The sequence below is a fragment of the Rhipicephalus sanguineus genome, chromosome 4, assembly GCF_013339695.2.
Source record: "Rhipicephalus sanguineus isolate Rsan-2018 chromosome 4, BIME_Rsan_1.4, whole genome shotgun sequence".
Taxonomy (NCBI): domain Eukaryota; kingdom Metazoa; phylum Arthropoda; class Arachnida; order Ixodida; family Ixodidae; genus Rhipicephalus; species Rhipicephalus sanguineus.
Window position 1 is genome coordinate 128,704,416 of NC_051179.1, and position 18,570 is coordinate 128,722,985.

General features: G+C 47.6%; 1 protein-coding gene across 7 annotated transcripts in view; it reads left to right on the top strand.

Annotated features, from left to right (window-relative positions):
• LOC119390677 (gastrula zinc finger protein XlCGF57.1) overlaps positions 1 to 18,570 on the top strand; it is a 963,551-nt gene that overhangs the window by 731,160 nt on the left and 213,821 nt on the right. The gene's annotated exons all lie outside the window — the stretch shown is intronic.

Below are 18,570 nucleotides of genomic sequence, written 5' to 3' on the forward strand. Positions count from 1 at the left end.
GTAAGCAGAGACAGTGAAGAGATCAGAGACGTGTGTGGGGAAAAAACAAAACTCTAGTGATATTGCAGCACGAGGAATCTAGTACAACACTTAATACCAACTAACAAAATACATATAAAATCAATAAATCAGCTTACAAGAGAGAAGTATTACAAACTACACAAAACTAACCAACAATAAAACTACAGATGAGAAAGTCCGAAGGTATAAACAGGTGAAGGGATACCTGTGATGACCGGCAGCGTTGAGTCCACGACGATCGGATGCAAGAAGTCAGAGAGAGTTCTGGCACAACTGCGATGTCGGCGGTGTTGCAGCGCTGGTGTTTCCGGTAGGCTAGTGCTTGAAGCCGATCTCGGGCAGGTTGAACTTACTCGAGATTCAAGTACCGATGCCTACGTTACAGACGTTAATTTCGCGTCACAACTAGACGAATGACTAAGTTTAGGTGGCCAGCCGATACGGAGCCACAACCGCTTAAGGGATACTTCTTGATCTCCTTCTACACCATGTTGGTCAGCAACTAGACTGCTTAGCAAGGCGAAATCCTGCGCTTAAATCGACCTCCGTGTCCCCTCATTCTCGTCCTGGGGGAAAAGAGACCTCTACATGGGTCCAATCATGCACGTTTCATTGTTAGAAACTCCACCCAAAAATATATTGACCGCGTCCCTTTTTAATTAGGAGAGGGTCCTCAACTGAGCGAGAGTGACAACCTGTTGGGGTTCTCTCATACGGCTTGTCCACAAGCAGTTTTGCCCGTGGGAATGGTCAGTTTCCTTGGTTTCAGCCGGTGCGTCTTGCAGTCTACAGCTGGTTCGGGGTGCATCGCGGCCTTTGACGACCCTGCCGACGCCGCCGTAGGTACAAAGGATCAAACATCGGCGACTAACGTTTGAAGAAGAACACCCCATTCAGTACTTCCCTGCACTAAAGACCAGTCTTTTCATGAGCGAACGGTTCCACCGGTCAGCGGGGGAGTGCGGCGCCCGTTAATTTGCCGTTACGCCGGGTCGCAAAAATGGCAGTCCGTGACAGTATGTATGCAAGCAAACAAACAAGTCGCCCGACATTCCGATCTTCTTGTTACCGTTCGCACATTCTGCTTGCTGGATAGTTTCCTCGTAATTGCGAAAGAATACAAGGGTTGAAGCTTGGGCTAGCTGGGTTTAGCTTTTAATCGACTCTTGAAACATAGAGGGAAGTTTAAACGAGGAAGTTTTTCCTTCTCGGCAACTTGCAAAATTCTGTGAGGACTTGTTCTGGGGTCACTTGAAGTTCTCGATGGATGCTGAGCAGTGCTAGTCCGGTCAATCTGTCGTTGTTCATATGATTTCGAAGGTAGCTCTTCAGCCTTCTCAGTGTGGAAAAAGTCCGTTCCGGGGTCGACGTCGACACGGGTAAAGTCGCCAGGATAGAAAGTAGGCTGTGGATGTTCGGAAAAAAGTCGCGGTTGCACATCTCTAAGGCCTGTAAAGCACAAGCTGGGCGATTCTTTTCTTCGATCTGGCAGCATTTGTTCACCCACAGTGTGAACTCTGCTTCGATGACATTAGCGGAAGGAATGTCGCCAAGGTAAAACTGCACTGCATCATCAATATCAGAAAGGCTAGCCGATGCGCAGAATTTCGGCAGCAGCATGTTAAGGCCAACCACGACCTTCTTATGGGCATCGAACCGGTCTCTTAATTGATTTTCGAAGTCAGCCAGCAAAGGCAAATACACATTCCTCCGGTAGTACTCTTCGGGAGTAGCAGAAGGTACGTTGCTTCTTTGCATCTGCCTTCCAGTGATACGTGGTAGGGCCATCTCAACATTTGTGATCTTCAGCAAAGAGAGCGACTTCAGAAAAATCTTATTAAATTCCGTTTCCGCACTAGCCCTTTTTGTGGAAAGAACGTCTATAACATTCTTTACGTGATCGCACGCTTGAGCCAAGTCAGTCAATTTTTTGAAGAAACTTGCAAAGTGGCAGTGTCAAAGAGAAGAGGTCGCTACAGATCTGAAGCGAAACGACAAACTCGGGCTTCGTAATGGCATTGAGCAGTTGAGAAGCTTTTGATGAAGTATCAGATGACGCGGCCTCTTCTTCCAAATATTCGAGGAATTGTACAATAGGCACGTACAGTTCAAGGAAACGCTGAAGTGCATCGTGACTCTCTACCCACCTTGTTTGGCAAAAGGAGAGAACTGATTTTCTTTTTTCTTGTGTTAAATCTTCTACTTTGTCTCGCAGTTGGTTCGTCCTCTGTGGCGAAGCTCTCACAAACGTACAGGTTGAGGATACAGTTCCCAAACAGTTGCGGATGCTGGGGAGTTTGCATGCGTGAAGCAGAGCAAGGTTCAACGAGTGGGCGCTACAATGCACGTACAACGCTTTGGGCGCTGTTTGACGAATGAAGGCTTGAACACCGTTAAGGTGGCCGCTCATTGATGCCGCGCCGTCGTATCCTTGCCCGCAAAGTAGGTTCAGGTCAAAGCCATGACCTCTAAGGCTGTTCAGGATTGTGCTCGCCAGCGCCTTGCCAGTGAGATCGTACACGGGAACGAAATCTACAAAATCTTCTTTAAGTATGGGCACTCCCGACGTGTCGTGTCCAACGTACCTTACACATAGGGAAATGTGGGCGGTGCGAGATATATCAGTGGCCTCGTCAGCTAGAACTGAAAAACACGAACCTGAGTTGACGTTTTCAACTATCTTTCTTTGTATGATTTTACCACAGAGGGTGATCAACTCATTTTGAATTTTTGGGCTCGTGTACAGCGCATTCGCCGGAGATGTTTCCATGTGAGCTCTCAAGGCGGCATCTCCACATTTTGCTCTCATCCTAAGCAGTGCGCGGAAATTTCCATCATTTTTCAATGGCAGCACTTCAGACATATTTATCGGACCAGAGTCGTCTGTGCCGCGAAGCGGTACTTCTTGCCTGCCACAGAAAAGGATTGTTTCTATTATTGGCAGCAAGTTCTTGCGGTTTTCTTCCGCCTGCTTTTTAAGACCGTGGTCAAGTTGTGTTAAGATGTCATGCTGTGAGCGGGACCGGACTGCTAAAAGTTCTCCGATAGCGTTGTTGACATGGCGTGATAACTGCTGGATGCGTGGCTCTTAAAGGCGTCCATGGCTTTCTTGTAATTGGTGAACTCCTTAGTTACAAAACAGCCCAAGCGCTGGTGCTCCCCTTTTCCTGCACACTCGCTTGCGAAGACTACGCAATATTTGCATAATGCTCCTTGAAGCTTCTCTGAATAAACAAGCCATGGGTAACGATCTACCCAGTGAGGTTAGAACTTCAGATTCCTTTTCCCTGTGGCTGGATAATCATAGTTAGCCGGAGGGGTCCACGGATTGAGCAGCAGCTTCTCCGTCGTCTCTGGATCATTTGCATTATTGCTTTTCGAGACAAACAGTCCCAAGTCCAAAATATTCGCACTCGTCGCACAGAGGGGAGGCGAACCAGAATGTGTAGGTGCCATGCCACTCACCTTCCTTGGGCATTGCCCAGTGGTAAAGGCGTCACTTTGCCCAGCGTTGACTGTAGAACAAAGGTCACTTGGAGTTGCACTGCGGCCACCATCATTTTCCGGCGGCGCATGGGTGTCCTGCTTGTGTTCGTTCTCAGGTGAGTCACATAAACCGGTGCATTCTCCTGAGTCGCTACAGAAGTTCCGACGCGCTTGGCTTTCCACCAGTGCTGAGGAGGGCGAAGTTTTATCCTTCGAAGGAGGCGGTTCTTCTCCGTCCGCTTCATCGGTTCGAACTTTCTTGAAGTAAGACGCAAGACTCCTTTGCTTCGTTGTTGCAGAGTGTCTTTTCATTTTGCTGCCGCAATCCTGTGCACGCACACAGAAGTGGCCAGTGGCTCCAAAAAGACGTTTGCGACTGCTTCGACTGCCTGGCGTGAACGGCGGGCGATGTTTTCTTCCTCTCTTATCCACTTTACAGTGGCTAGAATGTAGAAGTGTGATGAACGCGCCGGCTCCCGCGTGGCGCATGTGTTTTCTGAACGCCGCTACAGCTGGTGTGCATGCAGGACCATTATTGTACTCCCGCTGCAGCAAACTGGATTAACGCTACTTAAAGACCTTTTCACAGAAGACTCCATGGGCACTCCATACTCCCCTTAATATACGTGAACCCCCCAAGAATGCACTGCCGAGACATTTGCACTCCCGTGGTACAGTCCAGAAAGCAGGTGTTGCTCCGTTCCTGTGAAAAAGTCACCTTTTCACAGACGGCTCCCTGGGCGCCTGCATAATTCTCTCTGGGCTGCGCTAATTAAATAGCCGTGACCCCCCAAAAATGCACTTTGTAGGCTGTGACGTCAGCCTCTGTACTCCCGCGCGCAGCCCAGCTTGGCGGCGTTTTTTCTCTCCTGTGAAAGTTGACCGCTGGTGCCGGATTGTGTGCCGGCTGTATCCTCGCTTTGTGTGCTTTGTAGGGAGGCGCATATACCTTGTGTGTACAGAAGAGGTAGATTTCCTTGCGTGCGGTTAAGGTTGTTCGAAGTTGCTCGGATATGCCAGTCTTTCAGTAGATGTCATCTTCGATGATTCGTTTCGGTGGCGAAGACTACAGTTTGAGAAAAGTTTACCCTGCAGCCTGCGTCCTCGGAATGCGCCGCTGAGTTTTTCCGCTTAGGGGTTTCGTTCCCTGGCAAATTTGCGCACGTCGTGTTGGTGTTGCCGTTGCTGTCGAACTGTTTACTTTCACAGAAGGAGACGCGCTTTTCGTAGAAACCCAAAGCCGACACGTGCGGTCCGCACAGACGGATAACTTCTCCAGCGGCAATGCACAAGGAAAGCATCTGGAATCAATAAAGGAGCTGCTACGGGGTGAAAGACGAAAAAGAAAAGACTCGAAGGAACGCGAGGGCGAAGTGCAAAGCTGTACAAATAGGGCAGGTGCGCGTGCGGGGGAGGAAGCGCTGAGGTGTTCTGGTAGGTTTGAAGAAAGGAAGAGGGAAGCAATGCCAGGAAAGTTGCAGTGTAACTTTGGCAGCTGGGGGTCGCTGTGAAGGCGTGTAAATATTTTAGTATCACCCGAAAAGTTAAAGCATCAAAAATTTTCGGGGGGGGGTCAGAACCCCCTCAACCCCCCCCTAGTTACGGGCCTGTCTCGGTCACGCGCTACTGGCCGCTATCGCGGCCACGCGCTGTATAGGCCTCCCAAGCTCGGCCAGGGGGCGCTGCGTCGCACGCGTTTCGCCGCGGCAGAGGACGGACGGTTCTGCTAGAGGACGGACGTGTTTTTCGTGGGCTCCGGAATGACAGCGTCAGATAAGTTTTTTTTTTTTTTTTGCATGATTCGAGCTTGTTCTTTTAGTTATATGAGTACATAAGCCACTACATTGAAGCTTAATAGGGCTTACAATTTTGTACTGTTTCCTGTGTGACAGTCGCCTGGGTTTTTTTTTTGTTCGTTCACCACGTGGCTGAAAGGCACACATGTGCTTTGAAGTATAGCATACTTGCGGAGATTTGTGATACCATTTGACTTTAAGTGTATCTAATCCGCCGTGTGAACGATCTAGCCATGGTCAAAAAGACCGTAAAGTGTACAGGGTGCGGAATGGGATGGAAAATAGAGGTTTGTACGGATGAGAAGACAGAGGGAGCTGACGCCAAGTGTAAGCAATGCGAGTTAGAGGCGAAAATGGAAATAATGATGGCTGCCCAGAATGAGCTCATGGTAAGAATCGCCGAGCTGGAGATTGCATTGGCGACAGAGCGGGAAAAAACGATGGCTATGGGGGAAAGGCTTAAGTCAGCCGAGGAGGGGTTAGCAAAGGTAGTCAAGGTGAACCAGGAAGCAAGCGACAGCGGGAACAGCGGAGCATCGGCCCCAACAGTGGTAGACGCGAAGGGGGAAACAGGTTTGGAAAAGACAGGTGCAAGGGTCACAGGACCCAGCTTCCGCGAAGTAGTTTTGGGAAGGGGAGGGGACAAAGCAGCAGTGGCACGCGCTAATAACCGAGGCAGTGGCCAGGTGCGGGACGGTACAGCAGAAGAGTCGGAGCACGTGATAATCGCCGGGGACTCGAATTTAGTTAGATGCGAAGAAGCACTCAAGGAAAGGGTGAGAGGCGACAAACGAGTTTTAATAGGGAAGTTCCCGGGACATAGGCTGGGATCAGTGATGAGACAAGCTAGCGCAAAACTCGCAACTAAGGCTAATGGACGTAACCTCGTGATAATCGCGGGAGGTCTAAACGACGTCTTGAATGAAGAATCAGCCGAACTAGCGACCACATTGGCGAAAGGGGTCGATGACATGCGCGCCATTTCCCCTCAGGTGCAGATAGTGGTATGCACAATACCGGAAGTACCAGTGAGGAATATTAACTTGCAGAGAGCGGTTGTCGACGCAAACAAAGAGATATGGCGAATTAGTCGAGAGAAGGGCTTCGAGGTAGTGGATATAAACAGGGAGGTGCACAGGTGGGGCGGTTTCCAAAGAGACAGAATTCACTTCGATAAGAGGCTTGGTCATGAGGTGGGCTGGCGACTGGCTGGACGCACAGTAGCTTTTTTGGGGGGCACGCGGGCCCTTCGGTGCCCAGGGTAGCTTGTAATGAGGAAAACAACCAGGGGGACTCTTTGACAGGCAGTATAGCGAAAAACCAGAGAAAAGGTAAAAGAAGGGAGAAGGCGCGTGTTGCAATAAGTTACATAAACATGCAGGGTGGCAGAAAAAAGGCAAAATGGTTAGAGATTGAGGAGCAGTTAAGCAAGGAACAGATAGGTGTTTATGCGGTTACAGAAACACACCTTAGAGACTTGGAAGAGCCACCACATATTGACAATTATATTTGGGAAGGATGTAACAGGATCACATCAGAAAGGAGAGGTGGGGGTGTTGGAATGCTAATCCATAGCAGAACAAAATTGGATAGAGTGAAACAAACGTGTTCAGAGCACATGTGGGTTTCGGGCACAGTAGGTGGAAAGAAAACGTGGCTAGGTGTAGCTTACTTGTGGACGGGGAATAACTGCAGAGAAAAGAATCTGGAGATAGTGAAATGAATAAGCACCGATATTAAAGAATTTGGTCATGATGCCGAGATAATCCTTCTAGGGGACATGAACGCTCACATTCATGACCTTGACGGATATTCAGACACCAATGGCAAGTTATTGCTAGATCTCTGCGAGCAACATAGTCTTGAGATAGTTAACGTGGGGCCTAAGTGTGAGGGGCAGATCACGTGGGAAGTCGGAAACCGGCAATCGAGCATTGATTATTGTCTCATGACAGAAGGAATATATGACAAACTTAGAGAGATGAGAATAGACGAGGAAGGCATTAACAGCTTGGGTAGTGATCATAAACGCATAATATTACAAATGGGATATAAAACTGATAATAAGAACATAGAATCAAAGTTTGGCAGCTTGTATCTAAATGACAAACAAATAACAAATATAGCCGCAAGAGTCGAGGAAAAGGTAGACGAACTACCAGGTAAAGACTGGAAGTATAGTGAGCTGCTACATATAATCACAAATGAAATGGAAAAAGAGAAGAAAACGATTTGTTGGAAAGGAAAGAGAAAGCCAAAAAGTTGGTGGAACAAAGAAATCCGGGAGGCGATCGAGAAGCGACGTGAGGCATCACGGGAGCACAGACAAGCAAAAAAGGAGAAGCGGCCACAGGACGAAGTCAACCAAATATGGGAAATATATTTAGAGCAAAAATCCATTGTGTAGAAATTAGTCGAGGCAAAAATTAAAGGTGAAAGTGAACGCTGGATGACAGAGATTCGCGAAAAGAAGAAGGCCGCGCCTAGGATATTCTGGAGCCACCTAAAAGCGCTGGGTAGGAAGTCTGTCACAATGCAACAACATATGGTAGATGAAGGAGGAAACCAATTGGAAGGGTATGAAGCGCTAGGTTACATCCGAAAGATAACAGCCGAGTCGTTTAAAAAGGTCGCCCAGGGGATTCCCCCGGTGAGTAAAAGTACGCAAAGGAGTGCAACCGACGAAGATGTAGTACTAGAGAATTTCAATTGGAAGAAAGCCGAAGGAAAAATTCCTAAGCGCACTACACCGGGCTTAGATGGGGTTCCCGTCAGCCTCATTAACGAACTCGGACATAACACTAAAGAAGCACTGCTGAAAGCCGTAGAAAAGTGCTTACAGGAGAGGGAAATACCAGACAGTTGGCGAAAAAGTAGAATGAACTTAATATATAAAGGCAGGGGAGAAAAGGATAACATTCGATCGTATAGACCGCTAACCATTACATCGGTGCTATACAGGTTGGCGATGCAGGCAGTAAAATTAAAAATAGAAGCGTGGGTGGAACAAAATGATATTTTGGGAGAACTTCAGAATGGATTTCGAATCGACAGGCGGTTAGACGATAATCTGTTTGTTCTTACTCAGTGTATAGAAATATCGAAAATAGAAAACAGGCCCTTATACATAGCTTATCTAGATATTACCGGGGCGTATGACAACGTTAATCAGGAAATTTTGTGGGATATATTGAAAGAAGTGGGCACAGGGGACGACTGTATACAGCTTTTGAGGGAAATATACCGAGAAAATACAGTTTGTATAGAATGGGAAGGAATAAGTAGCGAGGAGAGCGTTGAAATTAGCAAGGGGCTGAAACAGGGATGTCCTTTGTCCCCGCTGTTATTCATGCTGTACATGGTGAGGATGGAAAAGGCGCTAGAAGGTAGCAACATTGGATTTAATTTGTCACACAAACAGGTCGGCACGATGGTTGAGCAGAAGTTCCAGGTCTATCTTATGCTGATGATATTGTCTTATTTGCGGACACTCAAGATGATATACAGCGACTGGCAGATATATGCGGAAGGGAATGTGAGGCTCTAGGACTAGGATTTAGTGCAACAAAATGTGGATTGATGGTATTCAATGATCACGAAGACCACGCGGTCTTAATACAGGGCCAAAAAATACCGAGGGTAAGCGAGTACAAGTACCTCGGGGTATGGGTAAATGAGGGGGATAGATATATGGAGGTACAAGAGAAAGCATCGGTAGCAAAGGGAAAGAGGAATGCTGCAATTATGAAGCACAGAGCTTTACGGGGATATAATAGGTACGAGGTGCTTCGAGGGCTGTGGAAGGGTGTGATGGTTCCGGGGCTTACATTTGGGAACTCAGTGGTGTGCATGAAGTCAGAGGTGCAATCAGGAATGGATGTAAATCAAAGGACGGTGGGCCGCCTCGCGTTGGGCGCTCACGGGAAGACGACAAATGAGGCGGTAAAGGGTGATATGGGATGGACAGGCTTTGAAGTGAGGGAAGCGCAGAGCAAAATGAGATTCGAAGAGAGGCTGAGGAAAATGAAGAAGAGTAGATGGGCAGAGAAGGTTTTCAGGTATTTGTATAGAAAAAGCGTTGACACGCAGTGGAGAAAAAGAACTAGGAGGCTCACCAGTAAATATACGGCTAGCAGTGCGGGCGATATGGCAACAAGGAGCATTAAGCGGAATGTCAGAGAGGCGGAGATGACTTATTGGATGGCAGCGATGGAAAAGAAGCCGGCTCTGAGTAACTACCGAAAGGGAAAAAAGGAAATAAGGAGGGAAAGGTTTTATGATAATTCAAGGGGAAGCGCTTTACTGTTTGAAGCAAGGTCGGGCTGCCTTAGAACGCGTAAGCGAGATTCAGTAACGAAGAAGAACAATGTACATGCTGCGGGGGAACTAAGGAAACGATGGAACATGTACTGATTGAATGTGGCGATATTCACCCAGGTATACGTGTGGGCACGAGTCTACATGAAGCCTTGGGTTTTAGGGACAACAATGGAAAGCTGAACATGTCCGCGATAGAAATAAGTAAGAGACGGTTAGAGTATTGGTGGCAGAAAAGTAGAGATAAAGAACAAAAATAAATAATGGGGGAATAATAAGGTCATTCTGCCTTAAGAGGCAGAGAGATAGACCGTGAATTTGTATTTTTTAGTATAATAACATAGATTTAATCAATGTAGATAAGGTATTAGGCCAACATGAAACAAGGAAGCTTTTTTTTTTTTTTCCGAGCCTGGTGGCAGACATGTCACCGCCCCGTTACAAAGGGGGCGCTCATAGCATCCATCCATCCATTCGCCGCCTTTCTTGCAAAAACCGGTCGCTTCTCTCCCCGCACCTGCCTTGTGACTGCGCTGTCTCAGCACGTTCACAAACCCTGCACGCGCTGTTTTCTGCTCGCCGTGCACGTGCAACTTCACGTACCGCTTGCTCTGAAGGTTTAGAAAGATCCCAGCGATGGAAGAAACGTTTTCACGGTGGGAATCTCGCCAGAGGAGGACGGTTGATCGACCACCTTTTCGGGACCGAGCAGGTCGTCAAGGACGATGCTGTTTGTGCGAACGCTACGCGCGTGCCGATGCTGAGCGGGCACATTTCTTTCTACGCGAGTTCTCGGATTATGTTACCGGTAAAACGCACTTTCGTTGCGGCAGTCGTGTCTACTCGGAGCTGTCAGCAAACATCCACCACGCTTTCGCGTGCGTTTTCTACTGATAACTTTTCGATTGCTTGGATGCCAAGTTTGTCGCGCGGCTTTAAATTTATTATGAGCTCAGTGTGAATAGTGTAAATTTACATCTCCCCTGTTGAGTCACTGGCTGCATCGCAATGCGCAGTGTTCAGTTTCGTGGGAGTTTCACTTTTGCCGAGGTTTGCATCGAATGATAACAACGTCGTATCGCAAGTATAATGTCACCTCAGATTTTTTTAGAGCTCCCTTTGACAGCATAATGAAACGCGCAAAAAAATAAAAAAAAATTAATGCCCACTTCGACCATGCATGTTTCTTGCAGAGGCGTGTTTCATTTCGAATAATATCGACGCCTGATCACGCACCGTGTTCGCTTATTCGAATGTCGCTTTGGTTGTTTCGACAGTTCGCTTGGTCAGCATCATACTATGCAGGGGCGTAGCCAAAAGCGGGGGGGGGGGGGGGGGAGGTTGGGGGATTTAACCTTCCCCGAAAATTTTCAATTTTGCTTGCGTATATGTACACGCACACATGCAAACGCATGCACGAACATACATAAAGTATGGTAGAACCCCCCCCCCCCCCCGAAAAATTCTGGCTACGCTCATGTTTATCATTATGCCGAGATTTGTGCCCGATAATAAGCGCATCTGAATTCGCGAAGCCATGCTGCCTTGGTTCCGCCTTGGTTCTTTTTGCCGCCTTGGTTCTTTTTTCAGCTCGTTTCCAAAGCGGCAGCTGTATATCGCCCGCGGCTCACGCGCACGCAAGGCTATATATTACGCGCCGAACGCATCACATTATCACGAGGCACGCCTGGTGGGGGACTTCGGATTAATTTCGGCCACCTGGGGTTCTTTAACGTGTACGTAAGTCTAAGTACGCCGGTGTTACTGCATTTCGCTCCCATCGAAATGCAGCTGCCGTATGCGTGAATCGAACCCATGACCACGATCTTAGCAGCGCAACACTTCAGCCTGCTAAGCAATCACGGCGTGTCGCAGACAAGGCCAATATAAACGCTCAGTGCAAACATGCAGCTTAATTCTGTTTACAGGGAGCCGCGACGAGAAATGTACCGCAATCAGCTGAATTAAACCCTTAGTACTCACGGCACGTTATTTAAACTGTGGTGTACGTAATAAGCCCACATGCTCCGCTGCTGTCACATTACAAATGGTTGACTCGGAAAGCCAGTGCGCAATCTCGAAACGTACAGCGGCTGTCTATTTGTTGTAGCTTCGGTTCACAAATGCACTTCCCTTTCAAATGAGCACGATCATCGCGTTTCTCCGCGTTAATAGTTCGTAATACGTGTACGACAAAAATTACTCCAAGGTAACAAGACCGCGAAAGCATCGCATGCCATAATCCACTCTTGACGCCTCTGCTCCTCGCACTGCTTGCATTGGAAACGGTAGAACATGACAGGAAGTTTTCGGCTCTTCGACATTTTTAAACTTTTGTGACAGTTCACAATGGAGCAGGACTGCATGCCTGCTTTCGAGTACAACGAAGGAACGGCCCCCATAGCGTGAAAAAATGCGAGATAAAAGCCCCGGGGAGGACGTTCTACGCGCGCGCAGTGGGAAAACCAAGCAAGAGCGACCCGTCCGAGCTACCGGAGGTTTCCTCTCTCTCCGCTGGGGTGGTGGACGGCGCTGCGCAAACTGGAGCGTGCGAGCGAGCGTGAGAGGACGGACGTGTTTCTCGTGGGCTCCGGAATGACAGCGTCAGATAAGTTTTTTTTTTTGCATGATTCGAGCTTGTTCTTTTAGTTATATGAGTACATAAGCCACTAGATTGAAGCTTAATAGGGCTTACAATTTTGTACTGTTTCCTGTGTGACAGTCGCCTGGGTCTTTCTTTTTTTTGTTCGTTCACCACGTGGCTGAAAGGCACACATGTGCTTTGAAGTATAGCATACTTGCGGAGATTTGTGATACCATTTGACTTTAAGTGTATCTAATCCGCCGTGTGAACGATCTAGCCATGGTCAAAAAGACCGTAAAGTGTACAGGGTGCGGAATGGGATGGAAAATAGAGGTTTGTACCAGTGGCGCACCGACGGGGGGGGGGGGGGTTTGGGGGTTGTAACCCCCCCCCCCTGAGGCCGACCTGACCCCCCCCCCCGTAACTGCTTCACGGTCATTGTCACCGAGAATCCAACGTACACGTTCAGGTGGCCTTGTTAACGTTAACATTTCAATTCAAGAGGTGGTTTCAGGTCGAATTTCCTTCATTTAATGTGTTATATTCAGTCATCTACTCCTAAACAGAAAGAGCGAAAACCGCAAGTTCTGTGACCCTGTGTTCACTTCCAGTGAAGCAGTTTTGGACGAAAGAGAAGATGCTTTCACGGGTCGTCGGTTTGACCCCTCTTCTTTTCCTGCACCCTCTGATTACTGCAATAGAGCAAGGAGATAGTTCGGAATCTTCGAAACAAGCTATTGTTCTTATTCTCGGGGGAAGTCTAAAACGGGACGGTGTACAATGATAATGCGGCGCGTGACTTAGCCACAGACGTCGTTGCACAGTGCTTGTGACATCAAAAAGTATTACGTATAGCAGCTAATCCAGCTGTGTACGCAGTGCTACATACATGTATGTCCAGAACAGGAGTTCGCAGTGTTGTTTACCGTTTATAACACTATTATCCGGTTCACACAGCTTCACACCTGCACACACGCAAATTATATTTGGTTACTGGGACGCTTCTAATGCAATTACAGATTAGAATATCAAGTGCTTCAAAAACATTAAATTGTCGGTGTCACATGGCTTGGTTTAATGGCACTAATGGAGCGACGACAAAGTTGCGCAACAAGTATATGTTGGTTTTGCCTCGAATGTGCAACTTTTTCAAATTCTACGTCACAAAACTCATTTTATAGAAATAACAAGCGTTTTCATGCACATTCAATGCCTTACTCGCTATGGAATCGAAACTCGCTTAAGCGTGATGAACATTTCCTGTTACGATGCCGATGGCATTCTCATTACGTTTTCTTAAATCCTTGATATTATAGTGAACACGAATTGTGTCCGTCACGGAGCACCTTTCTTTTCCTTTAAATACTCAATAATGTACGCTCTCCTGCCGACAAACATTCTTTTTTCATCTAGATGGGTTCTACAAAACATAAAATGAAAATGAGGTGGGATAGCCACTTCAACCAACAAGACCACAATTTCGATCAAGCCAAACTTTACATTCTACAAATTTACGGTCACCACGGGAGAGGAAATACATGGAATCGTATTTGATACTATTTGATACACAAATTTCAATCCCTACACCCATCAGGAATAAATCTAGCTCGTGGTAATTTGGAATCACTAAAAGCCATAGCATGATTTCTATAATATTAAGAGACATAAAGTACGCTCAGCCTTGAAATAACCTGGACAAATATTCTATTCGCAACCTGAAATCCCTACTAGCCTCCATCATACACTAACGATGTTCTTTTTTAAAAATATTTCAAGTTCTCCGCGCCTTATTCCGACTGTTCCCCCCTGCCTTTTTTTTTTTCTTTTTTTCCCCTCCTCCTTCTTACTGGACTGCCGCCCAACTTTTGAGGCCATCGATCACACTTGATGTGTATGTCCGCCAATGACTTCAGCCATTAAGCACGTGTGGGCTTCAAAAGTACACCGCCCGCTTGCCCCACCATCTTCTGCAGCCCTTTGTGAGTGCTAGACGCGCCGCCCATCTGCAGCCCTTTCCAAGCCGCTTCCATACTCCGCTCTTTTCTTTGTCGAGCCTTCTACGGCTCTCGCTTTGGTGAATGGCCCGTCCGTTTGCGCTAGTACACTGTAGCACTGTAACTGTAATTTGCGCCATACACACGTGCAGTCCGAAACGGGAGGGATAAAGCCCGGGCCGAAGCCAGTTCGAAACCGCAAACGGCGCCGCGTGCGCGACTTCTAAGCGAAACCACATGTTCGAAAAGCCGTCGGCGTAATAGGGTGCCGAAAAAAAGAAGGAAAAAAGAAACGGTCTTGCTGATATCCCCCCCCCCCCTCCGAGCGCGTGGCCCGCAGCCGACGATGGGGACGGGCGGTTCGTGAAAATGTTTTCAGCATTACAAGCACAATAGCACGTTCTCTGCCTTCTTTAAAAGACTGGCCACCGGAAGAGCGAACCCGAGGCATCCTCAACAAAACTGCTTGTACTGGCTGCGACGCCCGCTGCATCAGCGGAACTGAGAACGAAGGACGGGAAAGACGTCCACAATTTTGCAAAGACGCCGACCGCCGAATCAATTTTCTTGAAACTGTAGTCCTCGCAGCTGAAACCAATTACCGGAAATGAATGCTGGCAGATCCAAGCGACCCCCCTCGTGAACCACGTTGAAGGCAACCTACACGTAGCATCTTCGCTTTTCCCTGTGCAGAGCGCAAGAAAAAAGAAAAAGATGTCTGCGTACAGCCTCACACAGTCCGGCACTCCAAGTATCCCCCTTTCCCTGTCTCTCATCTAACAGTTCACCTCGACACATCCACACGCGAAAGGAACTCCCCACCCCCTTTTACTCTTCAAATCATTCCACCGGTCAAGCCTTAGCACTCCTCTGTACTTTTGCTGACGAGCACCGCCGCCGCCTGACTCACCCTTTCGTACCCGCCGAACAAGAAAAGAAGCCTTCGTCGTTTGTCTCGCTCCCTCGAACTCTCAAGAACGAACCGTATGGATTCCGAAAGGTAGGGACACTGCTCACTCAAAGTTCCAAAGCTAAGAGGCCGTCGGCAGCGCTTCGAAACAAGTGTTTTCTGTTTTCTTCGGGGCTTGCGTTTTGTGCAGGCAAATGTTGTCGCCAGCGGGGTGGTCGTGCATTTTTTTCTTAACTTTGTTGACAGCGGACGGACGAGGTGCATTGGAGCGGCGAGAAGAAAGGCGACCTCGTAGTACGCGGCTCATTCGTCAAAGCGACCGCAATCCCCAGAGGCCGTACAGCGTACAGCTCGAGCACATGACGATATTCGTTCCTGCATTTCTGAGCAAGCCTTGGAGCAACAGTGTGTGCGTCGCCAGCCACGCCGCAGTACTGCACACACGCAGGGACCCCAAGCAAGCACGAATACTATGCGAAATCCATACGTTGCGAAGACGGGAGGAGTAAGACGACGTGGCAGAATGAGTAAATGTTTTGAAGGCCGTGGGACAAGAAAAAGGGGCTTTGGAAAATGCGAAAGGTATATTGGGGTGCCACGTTTTCTTTCTTTTTTTTTCAGTAGGCAACTCTCGCTCTCTCTCTTTTTACCACTTCTTTTTTGTATGTTGTACATCGGATGGAAAAGTTCGCTTTGCTAGAACTTGCTTCTGTGTCTGCTGCGCGAGTCGAGTCTGCGTCGACAGTGACCTACCACACCAGACATCTCGCTGACGTGCCAGTCGAACACGATCCTCACCTACTTCCCGACAAAGATTCCGTGTTCCAATTCAAGAGAAGCAGCAACAACACCGGAATGCCCGATTACGGCCAAGAAGGAACCGATGACTCGGCACATAGCGCCTTCGGATGCGTCAATAGATCAGTCACTTATCAGAGGGTACTTCAGTCGCCGAACCTGTGCACCCGAATGACATGGCAAATCGGTAAGCGTGACTACAACAGTTTATCCGTGAGCTGAGAATTGTATTGTACGTGTGCTGCACTGACCTGTGCATACTGTTTATAATCAATGCCAGAAAGTTTACAATCAATATTTACGATACACTTTCAGATTTGTAGTTTTGCGAGGCTCGAAGGAAGTATAATATAGGATGTTCTGCTCGCATTATGCACAGAATTCTCAGTTGCAGAATTTTTCAACTGCTAAAGTTGCCAATGGGGCTTGTTTGTATGACATTTCCTGATTACTGTGGCTATCGGACACAAGACACAATAAATGGAACACAAGAAAGGCACACGGCGCCGGGTGTCCTCGTGTGTCTTTCTTGCGTCCGATTTGTTTGCGCTACCATAGTAATAATTTGTTTTATAACAGTTTGTGCGATCGCCAGCCGGCCCGCGCGTCAGCGCCCTTATCACTACATGGAGCTGAAAAATCTACAAAAACAAGTATTTGCCAGACACATTTGTAGGAACTATATTACGCGTTGGTTTATTCAATTTGCCGTTTATTTTCTACGTGCGCTGCTTCACTGAGTGGTTTCTCGGCCCTCTCAAGTATTTTCAATATCTTGCTGCAAAACGCTGAAAGGTCATCATCATCATCATCATCATCACATTTGATGTTATTATTATTATTATTATTATTATTATTATTATTATTATTATTATTATTATTATTATTTGGTATCACATATTTCATTTGTCGTTACATTCCTGTAGTCTTCTCAGAATTTCAACCCCCCCCTGAGAGAAATCCTGGGTGCGCTAATGGTTTGTACGGATGAGAAGACAGAGGGAGCTGACGCCAAGTGTAAGCAATGCGAGTTAGAGGCGAAAATGGAAATATGATGGCTGCCCAGAATGAGCTCATGGTAAGAATCGCCGAGCTGGAGATTGCGTTGGCGACAGAGCGGGAAAAAAAACGATGGCTATGGGGGGAAGGTTTAAGTCAGCCGAGGAGGGGTTAGCAAAGGTAGTCAAGGTGAACCAGGAAGCAAGCGACAGCGGGAACAGCGGAGCATCGACCCCAACAGTGGTAGACGCGAAGGGGGAAACAGGTTTGGAAAAGACAGGTGCAAGGGTCACAGGACCCAGCTTCCGCGAAGTAGTTGTGGGAAGGGGAGGGGACAAAGCAGCAGTGGCACGCGCTAATAACCGACCCAGGTGAAAATGTGCAACTGGGAATCCAACTGGTTTCAACTGGTATTAACTGGGATCAAATTTATTTATTTATTTATTTTATTGATACTGTAAGCCTTAACAGGCTCTTACAGGAGTGGGAAAAATGATACAGATTGACTTCTTCACATTAGACCACAGAACAAATAATAATAAGCAAAAAAAAATAAAAATAAAAGAAAGAACAGTACAGACTACTCTAAACAATTACAGATTTCAACTATACATCTGGTTTCAACTATACATATGGTCCCAGTTGCAGTCCAACTGGCCCCAGTTGGAAACCAATGGGTCCCAGTTGATTCCAGTTGCAACTGGTTCCAGTTAGCAGCTGGTCCCAGTTACAACTCAACTGCTTCCAGTTGATTCCAGTTGCAACTGGTTCCAGTTAGCAGCTGTCCCAGTTACAACTCAACTGGTCCCAGTTGATTCCAGTTGCAACTGGTTCCAGTTAGCAGCTGTCCCAGTTACAAACTCAACTGGCCACCAATGGGAACCATTACCAGTTGAACTGGAAGCAGCTGGTCCCAGTTGGAAACCCTAACCAGTTATACTGGAAGCAAGTGGTCCCAATTGTGCGCTGCCTAAGGGGGTGTTTTACCGAAATAATGAAATAGGTGTTTTCTCGAATAGTCAGGCCTTCACCAAGTGCCCCCCCCCCCAAAAAAAAAGATTCCTGGCTACGGGCCTGATATCCAGGCTCCAAATAAACAGTGATTCCGCTTCATTAACCGCGGTTGAGCAGAGCACTCGATCGGCTTCTCATGTTGAAACGAAGATCATGATCGAGCGAGGGTGACGAGACACACGTGGCGCAACGAAAGGGTTTTTCAGCGCCGCTTTACCGTTCGGAAATACTTACCGTCGTGGTTGGCACGTAGCTTTCTAATCATGCCACTTTGATAATCTAATCACGTTAACGTACGCTGTCAGCAACTCGCGCGGCTATAATGTTATAGAAAACTGCGTGTCTCGACCACGACAGTACAGTGTCTCCGTACCTGCCCTGCGGTAACAGGCACTGGTAAAGCACGCTAAAGAAAAATGTGCAAACGCACGATGCTTGCGAATGAATCGACAACACAGCAGCGCCTAAATAGCGAAGGTGTTGTTAAACACCAGAGAATAATAACATAGAAACTGCCATGAGACCGCAACCGGCATAGAAACAGCCGATTGACCAAAAAGTGAACCGGTGCGCTACGTGGCGCCAGAGATGCTGCGTGGTAATTGTTATGAACTTTTTTGTTCACGTTCCTTGCTTCTACAGAATGTCCTA